At 46.3% G+C, this 16,005-nt stretch overlaps 1 pseudogene; it reads right to left on the bottom strand.

Moving 5' to 3' along the window:
* Positions 1-12,786: 12,786 nt before the first annotated feature.
* LOC144105621 (uncharacterized) lies at positions 12,787-15,796 on the bottom strand (annotated as a pseudogene).
* Between the last annotated feature and the right edge of the window lie 209 nt (positions 15,797-16,005).

The following is a 16,005-nucleotide window of genomic DNA, read 5'->3' as shown; positions in this document are numbered from 1 at the left end:
CTTCTTCTCCTAGTTACCATCCCCGCTCCCACCGCTCGCCGTCTCCTGGCCGTCGTTCCCGTTCCTTAATGCTCCGTCGCCACCCCACCGTCCACGCGGAAAACTAACCACCGCAGTTCCGGAGGCAAGAACTGCGTCACCAGCGGCTCACTCAAGACCTGTTTCTGCGCCTGCCAATATTATTACCGTTTTCGTTTAAGGAGTCGCCGTCGAAGCACTTGTGGACACTGGCGCTGCCGTTTCGGTTTTCAGTCGCACCCTCTGTCGCAGACTCAAAAAAGTGACGACGCCCCTTCGTCCCGTTTCTCTCCGGACGACCAGCGCTCAGGACATTCAACCGTTAGCCGCCTGCGCCGCCCGCCTGCTCATCGGGAACATTCCCTACACAATCGAGTTCATCGTCCTCGCCCGCTCCTCTCACGACGTTATCCTTGGTTGGGACTTCCTCTCCTCACATCACGCCGTTATTGACTGCACCCGTGCTCAGCTTGAATTGTCGCCCTACAGTGACGCCCCCTTGGACGTAACCGGTGCTGCTGCCGCTACTGTGGTCGTCTCAGAGGACACAGACGTTCCACCTTTCTCTTCAGTGCTGGTGCATCTTTCTTGTGCTGCGCTCTGAGATGCAACAGTGACTTATACCCCCTCTTTACAATGCGTCTACCAGAAGTCTGTTTTGCTGCCTCATGCTCTGCTGACAATTGTTCGTGGCTCCAGCGTCTATTTATGTGGCCAACCCGTTCTCCTGCCCTACCACTTTACTCCGTGGTCAATCGCTTGGTAGCGTTGCCGTTCTCGATCCCGCCTCCGCATGCCCCCTCGTCGATAGCGCGGCCGGCCTTCGCGTCAGCGCCATTACGCCTGGTCCCATCACGAATCAGTTGTCTGTAGATATTTTTCACCGTTCCGTCGACGCCGCCCTGACGTCTACCCAACGAGACCAGCTTGTAGCCGTTAAGCAGCGTTTTCAAGCTTCGTTTGACTACCAGCACCCTTCCTTGGGCCGCACCACCACCGTTACACACTGTATTGACACTGGAACCCATGCCCTTTTGCGCCAACGTCCGTACCGCGTGTCAGCCGCTGAGCGCAGCATCATTGATGCCCAGGTGACCGACATGCTCCAGCGTCACGTGATACAACCGGCGCACAGCCCGTGAGCATCGCCAGTGGTTCTGGTCAAGAAAAAAGACGTTTCCATCCGTTTCTGCGTGGACTACCGTCGTCTGAATAAGATTACGCGCAAGGACGTTTACCCTCTCCCCCGTATCGACGATGCCCTTTACTGCCTGCAGGGCTCTGAGGTCTTTTCTTCATTGGACTTGCGCTCCGGTTACTGGCAGGTGCCGATGGCGGAGGCCGATCGCCCAAAAACTGCATTCGGAGCCCTCCACTGCGGCACCTCTTCTTCCTTTCTTCTTTCACTCCCTCCTTTATCCCTTCCCTTACGGCGCGGTTCAGGTGTCCAAACGATATATGAGACAGATACTGCGCCATTTCCTTTCCCCCCAAAACCAATAAATAATTAATAAACACCCGACGGGCTCTATGAATTTAATGTCATGCCTTTCGGCCTCTGCAATGCACCCGCCACATTCGAGCGCATGGTGGACAACATACTCCAAGGGCTCAAATGGCACACATGTCTTTGTTATCTAGACGACGTTGTAATCTTTTCCCCGGACTTTCCGTCTCACCTCCAGTGCCTCGAGTCCGTTCTTCGCTGCCTGACCGACGCTGGCCTGCAACTTAATTTGAAAAAGTGCCGCTTCGGAGCTCGGCAGCTCACCATTCTCAGTCATGTCGTATCGAAGGATGGCGTTCTCCCGGACCCGGCCAAGTTGCGAGCTGTGGCCGAATTTCCAAAGCCCACTTGTGTAAAAGACCTCCGCAGCTTCGTCGGCCTCTGCTCCTACTTCCGCCGCTTTGTCCACAATTTTGCCACTATCGTGACCCCCTGAACAAGCTCCTTTCCACCCACGACCTTTCGGCCTGGTCGCCAGCCTGTGATGAAGCGTTTACGACACTCCGTCGCCTCCTCACCACTCCACCAATTCTGCGTCACTTCGACCCTCGTTCTCCGACGGAACTCCACACCGATGCCAGTGGCGTCGGCCTCGGTGCCGTACTCGCTCAACGCAAGCGAGGCTTTGACGAATACGTTGTCGCTTACGCTAGCCGGACACTCACAAAAGCTGAAGCCAACTATTCTGTCACCGAGAAGGAGTGTTTAGCCATCTTTTGCGCGATCGTCAAATTTCGCCCCTATCTGTATGGGCGCCCTTTTGACGTTTTCACCGATCACCACGCCCTCTGCTGGCTCTCCTCTTTGAAAGATCCCTCTGGCCGACTGGCGCGATGGGCTCTGCGACTCCAAAAGTACGACATTCGCGTTATCTATCGTTCCGGCCGCAAACATGCCGATGCTGATGCCCTCTCACGTTCCCCTGTACCATCTGAGGCAGCGCCTTGTATATCCGCCCTGTCTTCTTTGAAGTTTGAGTTCGCTGATATGGCTTCCGAGCAACGCAAAGACCCGTGAATCATTGCCTTTTTGATCTCCTATCTGGCCAATCTTCTCGACCTCCTTCCCGTGCTCTCCGTCGTCAGTCCCACCATTTCGCCATCCGAGACGAGCTCCTTTACCGCCACAACTATCTCCCGGATTGTCGCAAGTTGCTTCTCGTCATTCCGACACATCTGCGCTCCTTCATTTGCTCTTCCTACCACGATGATCCCCAGTGTGCCCATTCCGGATTCTTGAAGACTTTCACCCGTTTACGACAGCCGTACTACTGGCGTGGGATGGCCCATTACGTCCGCCAGTTCGTTCAGTCCTGCACCACATGCCAGCGACGAAAACATCCACCTCGCCGACCCGCCGCTCCTATGCAGCCGCTGCCTTGCCCAGTACAGCCCTTCGAGCGTGTTGGCATCGACCTCTACGGCCCTCTTCCAAGCACATCAACCGGGAACCGCTGGATCATCGTTGCCATCGACCACCTTACACGTTACGCTGAAACATCGCCTTTACCATCCGCTACAGCCCACGACATTGCATCCTTCATTCTCCATCGCATCATTCTTCGCCATGGTGCGCCCAAAGAGCTGCTCAGTGATAGAGGTCCGGCCTTCCTTTCTGAAGTTGTAGAAGCTCTCCTTCAGGAATGCAACGTTGTTCACCGCACCAGCTCCGCCTACCATCCCCAGACAAATGGCATGGTTGAGCGTTTTAATTTATTTATTTCGAAGATACTGCCAGCCTTATTTGAGGCCTTAGGCAGGAGTGGGAAATAAGATGGAAACAAACATAACACAGCATAAAAAGCACTGCAAAGCATTTTTAGCACAGTTTTCGCATAAAAAAGTAAAAAAACAATGTAGGCACTTGAATGCTAATTGTAGACCATCGCTGTGGTAGGGAAAATCACAACAAATCGCACCCTCGGCGACATGCTGGCCATGTATGTTGCTTCCGACCATTGTAACTGGGACCGCGTTCTCCCTTGTGTCACCTACGCTTATAACTCCGCTGCTCAAGCCACCACCGGATTCTCTCCGTACTTTCTCCTGTACGGCCGTGAGCCTTCTTGGACAATGGACACCATTCTACCTTACCGCCCTGATGCTTCCGAATTTACAACTCTTTCTCAAGCCGCAACTTATGCCGAAGAATGCCGACAGCTTGCCCGGTCCTTCACTTCTCACGCCCAGCAGCAGCAGAAAAGCACCCGTGATCCCCCTGCACTTCCTCCCGCTTACCTTCCTGACTCTTTGGTCTGGCTCTGGGTACCCTCCTCAGGTCCCGGCCTTTCATCCAAACTTGTTAGCAAGTACCAGGGACCCTACCGAATTCTTCAGCAGACATCCCCCGTCAATTACGTCATCGAACCCCTTACGCCATCCCCTGATCATCGCCGCCGAGGCCACGAAATTGTCCACACGACCCGCCTCAAACCTTACTACGACCCCGACGTCGTCACATCGCCCTAGGCCGCCAGGATGGCACCCTTTCGCCCGGGGGGGAATTGTCGGACTGGACACGGGCTTTAGAATCTTCAGAGGCTGGCGCTCAACGAAGAAGACGACGAGAAGCGCCGAACATTGCGAAGCTCGAGCGCCGAACACTCCGAAGCTCGAGCGCCGAACGCTCGGTCGCTCGTGCGTGCTCTGGACTGAACGCGGTCTCTGTTCTGTGCCTGGACGGTTCGGCTCGTTGTTCGTGACGCTGTGCTTATTACTGTGCTGTGCTCTTATTACTGTGGTGTGCTGCGTGTGCTGTATTAGTAGTGTGCTGTGTTCTTATTACAGGCGTATTTCTAGATTTTAAGAAAGCTTTTGAATCTGTACCTCATTTACTATTATTTCACAAGTTGTCTTGGTCTGCACCCCAATGTCATCGATTGGCTTCATTCGTATCTTCAGGGCTGCATGCAGCGTGTTTTTAGTAATGGTTCGCTCTCAGGTTATGTCAATGTTTCCTCAGGTTCACCGCAGGGGTCTGTTCTTGGAACCCTTCTTTTTCAGATTTATATCAATGATATTGTTTTGGATCTTAGGTGCAAAGTTCGGCTATATGCTGACGACTGTATCGTTTACCATGTTGTGGAAAGTTCCTCTGATGCGTTAAAACTTCAGCGAAACTTGGAATCCATCCAGTGCTGGTGCTGAAAATGGCAAATGTCCTTTAACGCTACAAAATACCAATTTATCTCTTTCACTCGAAAGCATTCCCCTTTAAAGCAAGTTTTTTATTTATTTTTTATTTATTTATCATCATACTCACAGCGCCATTGTCTGCAATTACAGTGGGGGGTTTACAAAGGAAAACTACAGAAATACCACCGCGTGCAGGTGGTTAAAAAAAGATAACATTCAGATAGAAATAACACGGAATTATAATACATAAAAAATAAAGAAACTGTCACAGCATGGAAGAAAATGAATCATTTGATAGTATGGACATTACGTTCTCGGGGAGCTTGTTTCATTCAAAAATTGTTTTGGGGAAAAATGACATTTTAAAAAGGTCAGTCCGGCATCTGTATTCTCTAACTTTAAATGAATGATCTATCCGTAAAGACACATAATCAGCGTTGACTATATATTTTTTTCTGTCAATTCCAGTTCTTGAATGAAATATATAATGAAACAATGTTAAACGCAGAACTTTCCTACGTTGTTGAAGTGTGTCCCAATCCAAAGCTTTCTTGCGCTCGTTACATTGAAATATCACCCATAGTTACTAAAAACAAAATGAACGGCCAAATTCTGAACTCTTTCTAGCTTTTGAATGTCAAGCAAGGATTTCGGGTCCCACACTGTGCAAGCTTATTCAAGTATGCTTCTAACATTTGTATTATATATTAGTTCTTTTGTCTTTAAAGGAAAAAGTTGTGCGTTACGTCGCAGGGAGCTCAAAACGCGGCAGGCTTTGGCAGTAACAAACTCCACGTGAGTGCGCCAAGACAATGCGCTGGTTAAGTATACACCAAGATATTTAAATTCCAACACTGAAAGCAGTCTACTATTATTATAACTATAAGTGAAACTGTTGGGAACCTTCTTTTCAGTGAAACACATATGAACAGATTTTTGTAAATTAACATGCATTCCCCAATTTTCGCACCACTGGGTCATTTTACACAAGTCCTGTTGTAATGCACCGCAGTCACTCTGCATGTTAGTGATTCTATACAATACACAATCATCCGCAAAAAGACGCATGCATGAAGAAATACCTGAAAGAATGTCATTCATGTAAATTATGGGCAATAAAGGGCCCAAGACAAATACCTGAGGCATGAGGCACTGAGGCACTGACGCCTAATGCTAAAATATTCTTTCATCCATCTAATAACGTTTTCATTTACGTTGTACCAAGATAATTTTTGTATTAATGAGGAATGTGTTACAACGTCAACGGCCTTCCTAAAATCAAGGAATATGCAGTCGACAGAATCTCCTTTATCTACTGCACTTTATCTACAGGTCGTGAACAAATTCGGTTAGCTGGGTAACACATGAGTAACCACTGCGAAAACCGTGCTGATGGCTATTTAATAATGAGTGTATACTTAGTATACTAAGATGGTCCATAATATTAGTAAAATCACGTGTTCTGAAACTTTACACGTCACACTGGTCAAAGACACTGGTCGATATTTTGAAACAAAATCCCTAAGTCCCTATTTATGTATAGGTACATAATGTTTCCATTCATTAGGCAGAGAGCCGTTCTGTAATGATTTAGTGAAAAGAATTTGAAGGTACCTTGACAAAGAAAGAGCGCAAGAAGAGAGCAGGACCGTGGGTAAGCTGTTTGGTCCGGTGGCACTGTTCTCATTTACGCGTTCTAAGAGCAACACAATTCCTTGCTGGTCTAAATCCATGTTCGCCATAGGTTCGGTACTGATAAAGTCCGGGCGAAAATCAGCATGGCTGTGGTGGACCGCAGCAGAAAAAACCGAGGTTAAAAACGTGTTAAAGCACTTGGCTTTCTCCAGATTATCATGAACGCTAATTCTGCTATGATCGAGTGGTGGGATAGACAATTCATCCTTTCTGTTTCTTTTAACATACTGCCAAAATTCTTTGGGGCGATCTCGGATACGCATGTCGAAAGGCTGAAAGTAGGCATATCTCATATCTTTAGTAACCTTTTTTAACTGATTCATGTTTTCTTGTGACGGATTTCTTTTGAAGCGTACGTATAGTTGCCTCTTTTCAACGACTCTGCGCACCGCTTTTGTGAACCACGGCTTACTTTTGCTGCGACGTTTCGTCCTCACCCATGACAAGCACATATCGTTCACACAGATCAAAAAGTTTAACTTTCAACGTGCGCCACAGTTCATCAACGCTATGTGATTCAGACAATGTTTCGTACACATCGACATAGGATTCCAATGCCCGGGCTATCTCGGGAAAATTTGCTTTTCGATAACTGTAAGTGCGCCGATCTTCAAGTTTAACATACTGAAAGTTCATTTCTACTAAAACGCAACTGTGACCACTGATACCGGGCAATATAAGAGTAGAAAAAGGTGCCGATGGTTGGTTAGTCAATAATAAATCCAAAACATTATTGCCACGAGTTGGATGAAGCGCTAATTGAGATAAACAATGAATTACACAGTACTAAGGGTAGACAGTTGGGCTAGTTGGTTTGCATTATTATGGAACATGGTACCAGCGCAAGAAACAAGGACGAAGGGAGAAGAAAGACAACAAGAACGCCGGACATCAACTGAAATTTATTGCACACTTGCGGGACTTTTATATGCAGAGAAACACCACTAATGCGGAGCACGCGCGGTGTGTTTGGCCCCAGAAAAACTGGGGAAAATGAGCCGCCGTGTAAATGACTACAAGAGGAGGCCAGCCTGCAGAATAAAGCGCACCAAAACACTCGGTAAATGTGACATGGTTTACGCAAAACGCGTACAGGCGCTAAAAGACGAAGACAAGCACACTCAAGACAGGACAGGCGCCAACTTCCAACTAAGTTTATTCATGGAAAAAAACCGCTTAATAACCACACCAGCTGGCAAAATAGAAGCAAAACAAAAAACACGCAGTGACAGAGCATAGGAACACGTGCCAAAAGGATCAAGCAATGATTAGAAATCTGATAATGACCCACTGAGAAACCTAATCCCTTCTTCTGAGAGCGAGACAGATGGCTTGCTTATGCAGATATGACCCCTCTGCTTGATGTAATAAGCTTCTATGATTTCACGCTCTAATTTGTCTTTAGACCTTGCGATGAATTTGGTGTTTTCAAAACCTGGACGACACTTGCAGCTTTTGCAGTGAGCGGCCATGTGGCTCCCATAACCATTTTTTATCGCGATCTTGTGCTGCCTCACTCTCTCATTGTAGCATTGACCTGCCTGGCCAATGTATTCCATACCGCAGCTAAGAGGCACAGCATACACAACGTCAGTAGTGCAAACAGTGGCGCGGATTTGGTGATTAGTTTTGCACTGCCTAACCATTCTTGCTTTGTTCAAAGTGCACACGCGCGACAGCTTGCAAGGAGCAGATAGAACCACATTGACCTTATACCTGCTGGCTACTTTCTATAGATTGTGCGAAAGCCGATGAATATAGGGAATCACCACAGTCTGTTTCTTTTCTTTGTCCATGTCTTTCTGAGCCTGTTCACCCCTTGACGCCACCTTGCGCTTTTTTAGAAGGTTCTCACTAATACTTGTGATGAGGTGTTTTGGGTACCGGCTTGGTGAATGCGTTCAGTTTGCGCATCAAAGCTCAGTGCCATCTCATGCTGGCAAGATTTTTTCAAGGCTGCATTCAGGCATGTCGCAACGATTCCTCGCTCAAGATCAAGGGCTACTTGAGAGAAAACAACCTTGAGATACTTCAAAGTGACAAGGAAGGTGGCTTCATTGTCCTTCCCGAGAAGCTATTGAAAGAGAAAGCAGCTGAAGCTCTGCAGAAGAACTTTGTCGCAGTGAAGTTCAATCCTGGCACGGTCAAGAAAACCGCTGTAAAGCTGCTAACTGACATGAATTTGGAACCGCTCAAGAAAATGGTGAAGAGCGCAGACAGAGAGTTCCTGGATGTTTTCTTTACGGGCAAGTCTCACAAGCCTGGATGCCCGCTGCGCACGATTGTTTCGGAAAAAGGGGCCTGGCAGCAGTGCGTTGGCCGCTTTCTTCAGTGCCATTTAAAGTCCCTACCTCTAGATGACCCTTTTCTTGTCCGCAGCTCTAATGAGGTTGTTCAAGAACTTAAAAATGGAATGCCAGGAGCACAGTGGGCTTTTTCGATTGATGTCAATGACCTGTATTATTCCATCTCGCATACCGAAATGTTGATTTCTGTCAAAGACAAGATTGCATGCATTGGCGAACTACCATTTCAGGACAAAACAGGTATTAGTTGTGATGATTTCTTGACACTTTTGAATTTTACCTTTCATCGACTGCCGTTTTTTCCAACCATCAGTTTTATGTTCAGCGCGATGGTGTTTGTATTGGGTCGTCCCTTGCGCCTATATTGAGTGACATTTATTTATCGTGTGTTGACAAACGTGTCAGTGACCGGCTTTTATTGACCTCTAACGTTGTTAGGGTATTCAGATATGTGGATGACTACCTAATTGTGCTAACCGATCACGTAGGTTCAAAACCAAGCGCCATTTTTGAAAACATTGTCACCATTTTCAGTAGTGAATCCAAAGGGCTTCTTTTCACTCAAGAACTTCCCCGCGATAATAGCCTACAGTTTCTTGACCTGAGACTTGTGTTTAGGCAGGACAGACATATTTGCTGGTCCTACAACCCCAGATCGCGCAAAGAGCTACTCCCTTTCGGTAGTGCACATTCCAAGCTAAACAAGCGAGGAATAGTTGCGACATGCCTGAATGCAGCCTTGGAAAAATCTTGCCAGCATGAGATGGCACTGAGCTTTGATGCGCAAACTGAACGCATTCACCAAGCCGGGTACCCAAAACACCTCATCACGAGTATTAGTGAGGAACTTGTAAAAAAGCGCAAGGTGGCGTCAAGGGGTGAACAGGCTCAGAAAGACAAGGACAAAGAAAAGAAACCGACGGTGGTGATTCCTTATATTCATCGGCTTTCGCACAATCTAAAGAAAGTAGCCAGCAGGTATAAGGCCAATGTGGTTCTATCTGCTCCTTGCAAGCTGTCGCACGTGTGCACTTTCAACAAAGCAAGAATGGTTAGGCATTGCAAAACTAATCACCAAATCCGCGCCACTGTTTGCACTACTGACGCTGTGTATGCTGTGCCTCTTAGCTGCGGTCTGGAATATATTGGCCAGACAGGTCAATGCTACAATGAAAGAGTTAGGCGGCACAAGATCGCGATAAAAAATGGTTATGGGAGCCACATGGCCACTCAGTGCAAAAGCTGCAAGTGTCGTCCAGGTTTTGAAAACACCAAATTCATCGCAAGGTCTAAAGACAAATTAGAGCGTGAAATCATAGAAGCTTATTACATCAAGCAGAGGGGTCATATCTGCATAAGCAAGCCATCTGTCTCGCACTCAGAAGAAGAGATTAGGTTTCTCAGTGTGTCATTATCAGAGTTCTAATCATTGCTTAATCCTTTTGGCACGTGTTCCTATACTCTGTCATTGCGTGTTTTTTGCTTTGCTTCTATCTTTGCCTGCTGGTGTGGTTATTAAGCGGTTTTTTTTCCATGAATAAACTTAGTTGGAAGTTGGCGCCTGTCCTGTCTTGAGTGTGCTTGTCTTCGTCTTTTAGCGCCTGTACGCGTTTTGCGTAAACCATGTCAAGCTACAACCAACTAGCTCAAATGAAAGTGTTGCTGTTAAATGTGAGGTTGGCGTGGTATACAGAATTTCCCTCGCCTGCGGGAGAAGTTACATCGGCCAAACTGGGCGCTGTCTTAACGAGCGCTTGCTAGAGCATCGCCGGAATATCGATTCGGTAAGTGGCGGGGGCCATTTAGCTGCCCACATTCGTCGTTGCTTGCACAAGCCAGCATGCAAAGCGTTTCTGAGGGATACACTTGTTCTGCGCAGGTTCGGCACACAGCGAAGCCGGGAAATTTTCGAGGCGTTATGCATATTGAATGAAAGAGATAAGTGTATCAGTGCCCCATCTGTCGAGCTCGGAAAAAAGGAAATTGAATATTTGCAGGCAAATGTGACTGTAGGTTCAGGCAGTTAAAATAGGAAAAAAGAAAAGAAAAAAAAATATCTGCGATGTGCTCTTCTACGCAGTTCATTGATTTGTCCTTGTTTAGTTCAGATGCTTTCGTCATTTGTACACCGGCGTGTGTTGATAGCTGTGAACGATTGGGGGCGTTAGTGGTGCTTCTCTGCATATAAAAGTCGCGCAAGTGTGCAATAAGTTTCAGTTGATGTCCGGCGTTCGTGTTGTATTTGTTCTCCCTTCGTCCTTGTTTCATGCGCTGGTACCGTGTTCCATAAGAATTACACAGATTTAACATTTCTTTTCCTAATGCTGTGTTGGCTGCAGACGGAACACTTGGTGAGCTCCAGTCTATTTCAGGGATGTTAAAATCATCTCCTATAGCTAAACAGTCAGTTTTAACAGTGTCAATAATGTCAGTTAGGTCGCTCATGGCTTTAAGCTGACTTCCAGGTGGCCTATAAAACGAGCATACGGATAGCGATTTACCATTTAAATGTTTTATTTGAGCCCATAGAGCCCCACTTGTTCCAACATCAATTTCCATCTTACGAGAACTAACCGAGACGTATAGAAAAACTTCGCTATCAATGACATCCCCATCAAGCCAAGATTCACATCCGATCACAACAGACGGTATCGTCATGACAATTAACCCGCGTAGCTTGCCCACTTTATTCTTAATAGTTCTGCAATTTATAACTAGAAATGACAAAATAGACTGCTCAAGTTTAGCTTGTCAAGTAGTCCGAACTACCCCGACCTGAGATTCATCATATATGTATTTGACGTTATTCAAGTAAAAGCCGTCGTATTTCAGATGCGCTTTGCCATTGGTACCCTTGTGAGATTTGGCGTAATTCCACAGCATTTTCCTTTTGTGTCGTTCTGATTCAGAGAAGTCCTTTGAAATGCTAGTAGAACTTCATTTCTATTTCCCTGCATTCGAGAGAACAGCCTTTTCCTCTTTGAATGAAATAAAATTAACAATTATTGGGCGAGTTCCTTCTGAGCCGAACCGTCCTAGGCCTTTACGCCCTGAACAGCTTTCAGGCCTGCGCGTCACGTGACGCAACGTCAACGACGTCACTGCGCGCCGGCTGAGGGCCGGGAGCGATTGCCGCGCGCTCGCCCCGCGGGAACTGATGCCACAGACAGGCTCGTCGACCGCCAGCAGACTCTGTCTGTATGCATGTTTACAGATCTTTACGACTACACATCGTTCGCGGCCAAAATATATGACGGACAGAAAACGATATTGCGCTGTAATGTAGACCGGTGTTGCCTTTTATACTGCGTGCTATAAAATGGTAAACAACTGACAGCCGAAACAGGTTGTTGCACCGATAAGAGATACACACAATTACAATACCAATCTGTATGTTAAAGTAGGCCCTGTGGCACGGTACGAGTTTTCGATGAATGAGAGGGAGCAGTACATAGCACATAGCAATGCCAAGAGGTAGAAAACGAAAACCATACTCGCGTCCTAACTGTAGGTTGGAAGAAAATATTATTTTACCCATTTTGCAGAGTAGGTGGCCGCCCTTCAATGGCATAAAACACAACATAATTGTAGAGTCGAAGACATGCAAAGAAGCCACAGTACATTAAACACACTTTTGACTAAACTGTGGACTAGTTTATAATAAATAAGTGACACAAAGAACCACTTATTTCACTGCTGCAGGTACCGGAATGCACAAGGTATCCACTGCGCAAACTGCGTTGTACAATAATGTAGACACTAATACAATAATACACAATAGACACTGCAACAATAGTACAATAATAGACACTGCTCAAGAAGAGCACATACAGACAAAAGGTGCGACAAATAAGTCATTCACCTACCACAGCAGGCACTGTTTGAGGTTCAGCTCAGTAAAAAAAGCAACATTGCACTTAATTGCAAAATGCTTTAAAATTTCAGATTAAAAACAAAGAACTGTCATTTAAACTCTGGGCTAGAAAGCATGCATGACGCAAACAAAAGAAGGCTCATTACACTACAGCAGGCAGAAGTTCACCAAAGAAGTCACATGAGGAAACTGCAATTAATACCTGCAGTGCAATTTAAAGTAATTAAATGTGCGTGTACAAGTTATGGAAAATTACTTTTCTAGAAAGATTTGGGTTTTTCTGTTTTTTGCCTTGTCTTTTTTAATATGGCGTTGATCATTCCTTTCTTTGCATAAGTTAAGCGTTATGTTTGCTGCACAGTTTGCAACAAGTGTGACAAGGAGCTCGTAGGCATGCCCATTTTCACATGATCTATGTCCTCAAGCTTCAGTAGAGAGTTGAGCGTCAGTTGCCGAACGACATTCCTTTGGTTGGCCCGTGGTGAAATTGTGTGCAGGCACTTTGTGTCACGAGCTTTTTAACTACAACGTCCGTGTACATGGCTATTGTACTCACAAGGGCAGAGGGAAACTTGAGTCCACCTTGGTCCAGTTGTGCGATTAAGGAATGGGTGTCTTCTTCCATTTCCGTCTCACTTCCGGTAACAACCAAGTGTCCTCGGCAACTTTCACACTTTAAAACTTTCATTGTAGCATGCGCACAATACCCGCCAACATAACCAATTACTGGCATTCGTTCTCTGAGTGCATCAAGGTCTGCGTCTACAACTTGAACACTAAAGGAGGTTCCTACATCTCTGACATTGTTTGTCTCTTCGATGTTTCTGAAGTAATCAGTGCTCATCTTTGGCAGGGCATTTCGAAGGCGAATCCTGCCCTCTGTCTAACAAAGCTGTCGAACAGATATGTGGTACTGCCCACCAGCCATTTGCCGGTACTGTCCAAAACGACTCTCGTGAGGATCCGTTTGAACTTCCCCTAGTAGGACGTATTTAAAATGAAGTTCACTTATGCAGTACTTTGCCAATGCCAGCAAGGATGGAGCAGATAGCCTTAGGGCAGTCAATGTGTCCTGGGTAAGGACCCCACTGTCATGCCCATAAAATTCTCAGACATCAAGCCAGGTAATGAAACCATTCAGAAAAGCTTCTTTTGGGTCATCTGTACTGCAAGACATGGGTTCTTCGTAAACAGTACGATGATGGAAGCCTTTATTTGGCGTTTTTACGTTGACAATACTCCACCAGCGAAGAATGATTTTGATGAAATCTGCTGTTGCTGCCGCATGTTGAACATCAGCTTCACCACTGCGAGCTGCCAGGGCTGTGGCTAGGTGCGGATTAAAAACCTGCAGTACCAGCTTCACATTTTGCCGTTCCAAGTTGCTCGGATTAAGTGCCTTGGATGTCAAGCCATAGCTGGACTTTATCAGTAGAGATGACTCCTCTTCATGTAAATCTCTCAAATTCTTAAATGAGGCAGTCATTTTGCATTCAGGACGAACATCATTGTTTGAAAGCTCAAAGCGTGGGTAGAAAAAGCAAGTCCCCGCATTTTTCTGATTCAGCCAATTGTTTCTGACACACTTCAAAATGTGTACAACATCTACCACATAATATAATGGCCGATCTGGATCTGCCGGATGTGGATAAACATGACGAAGCATTGGCTTTGGCAGAAACATCTTCTTTACCTTTATGTTTAGAGAGTTATTGTCACAAACAAAAGCTATGACCCTGTACCCAATCTCTTCTAAGTGTATGATCACCTTCTTCAGTATGGCATGAAGTTGGTTGCCCTGTATGTTTTTTACCAGAAGAATGTGTGCTACATCCTTGAGTGAGCTCAGCAGAATTTGTATCATAAAAACGTGTACAGATGTGGCTGCCTAACTGGAATTCACTGCAGCACCACATATGCTGCCCCCCTTATAATAAAAACAAGGCTTGATATGAATTCCGTCAAGCATCAACGTCACTGTCTTTTCATGTGGCTGCAGATGTGTAAATCTCTGGGAAACACAATGAAGAAAAGTTGCATCACAAGAATCAATTTCTGGGCACTTTTGTACAGATGAACACACTTTCCTAATAGTGCTCGGATGGGACAAGACTAGTGTACTTGTTTTTCTCAAATACTTGTAGGCATGCAGCGATATTGTGTGGAGAATGCATGCAAACATCATTACCTGTGTGCTGTACTGAATACGCTCTGCAGAGAGCAATGTTAGCTTTTCCTTTAAAAATTTCACAGCCCGTTTGTTTTCATTATTGCTTGCTTCCAATTTGTCTAGAAGAGAATTTACTGCAAGCGACAAGTGGCGATAACTGCAACGCTCGGCAGACTCGTCACACAGCATGCACAGGTTGTTCAAAACTTCCAACAAGGAGCTTACTTTGCAAACCAAGACTGGCACAACAGCGTATCCAAGATTCTTGATCGTGGATCCTTGGTAGCAGGCTGAGTCTTGGAGGTTTTAGAACACTGTCAATGACGCCTTCAACCAAAGTCCACGATCGTTGGTGATGTTCAAAAACATCGTACACTTTTCTTTATGAATCACAGTCCACTGCACTGACACTGAGGCCACTGGCAGGCGCACCTTTAGTTCTTCGAGTGACGAAAATTGGTCTCTCTCCTGCTCCGCTTCATATGACGCCAGTGATCCTTTGACCGCACGGGCGAGTTGGGAAGCTTCTAGTCGGCTCCTCTTTGCATCAGGTGCTTCTCTCTTGCTGTTGTCTGGTGCTGAAAGGTACGAAAGGCAGTTGGGAAATACGGTAGGCACCGATCCACGGCGCAACCGCGGTACTGGCAATCGAACTGTAAGAACATTTCCTGTTCTTGGGTCCGTGTACGATGTCGTCGTCTCGATGCATGAAGCGTCGAAATGATCGGTGCAAACCTGCACAAACGTACGACTGTTTCGTAAACATCTCAGAATCCACTTATTAAAATAGCCTAATGCTAGCCCCTTTGTCTATAAGCGTGTTTGCAGCAAAGAAATGTGGCCACAGTCAATCTCTTGTCTTCGGAAGTGTCACAATAAACGTGCTGATTAAGTAAAAAGCAACCAGGAGCCCATAACAGTACCATAAACATTATTTACCTTAGTGTAAGAAGTGGGCACGAAGTCCTTCCTTGGAATGGCGCGTAAGCACTTCTTGAAAGTGTCGTCGTCTTTTGGGAAAGAAAGCACTTGTATCTTCCTGCCCGTATCGTAATTGCCGGTGCACCCCGGCACACAACACTTGTTCGGCATTCTAGTATCCACTGCACATCGCACACGGAAACAAAATTGCCTCAAAACAACGACGAGAGACAACAAACGCGACCACGCCGCTGCAACCAACCGGCCCGCGCGGCGCAGCGAGCGTGAAAGAAAGAACTGCAGGGACTAAAATCATGTCGCTGGCGATGCGGCTTCTGCAAGTGTCAGCCTGCCGGATGTGACGTCAAAATTTTGGGCGC

The sequence above is a fragment of the Amblyomma americanum genome, chromosome 9, assembly GCF_052857255.1.
Source record: "Amblyomma americanum isolate KBUSLIRL-KWMA chromosome 9, ASM5285725v1, whole genome shotgun sequence".
Taxonomy (NCBI): Eukaryota; Metazoa; Arthropoda; class Arachnida; order Ixodida; family Ixodidae; genus Amblyomma; species Amblyomma americanum.
The sequence above is the reverse complement of the archived record's forward strand: the minus strand, read 5'-3'. Positions and strand labels throughout refer to the sequence as shown.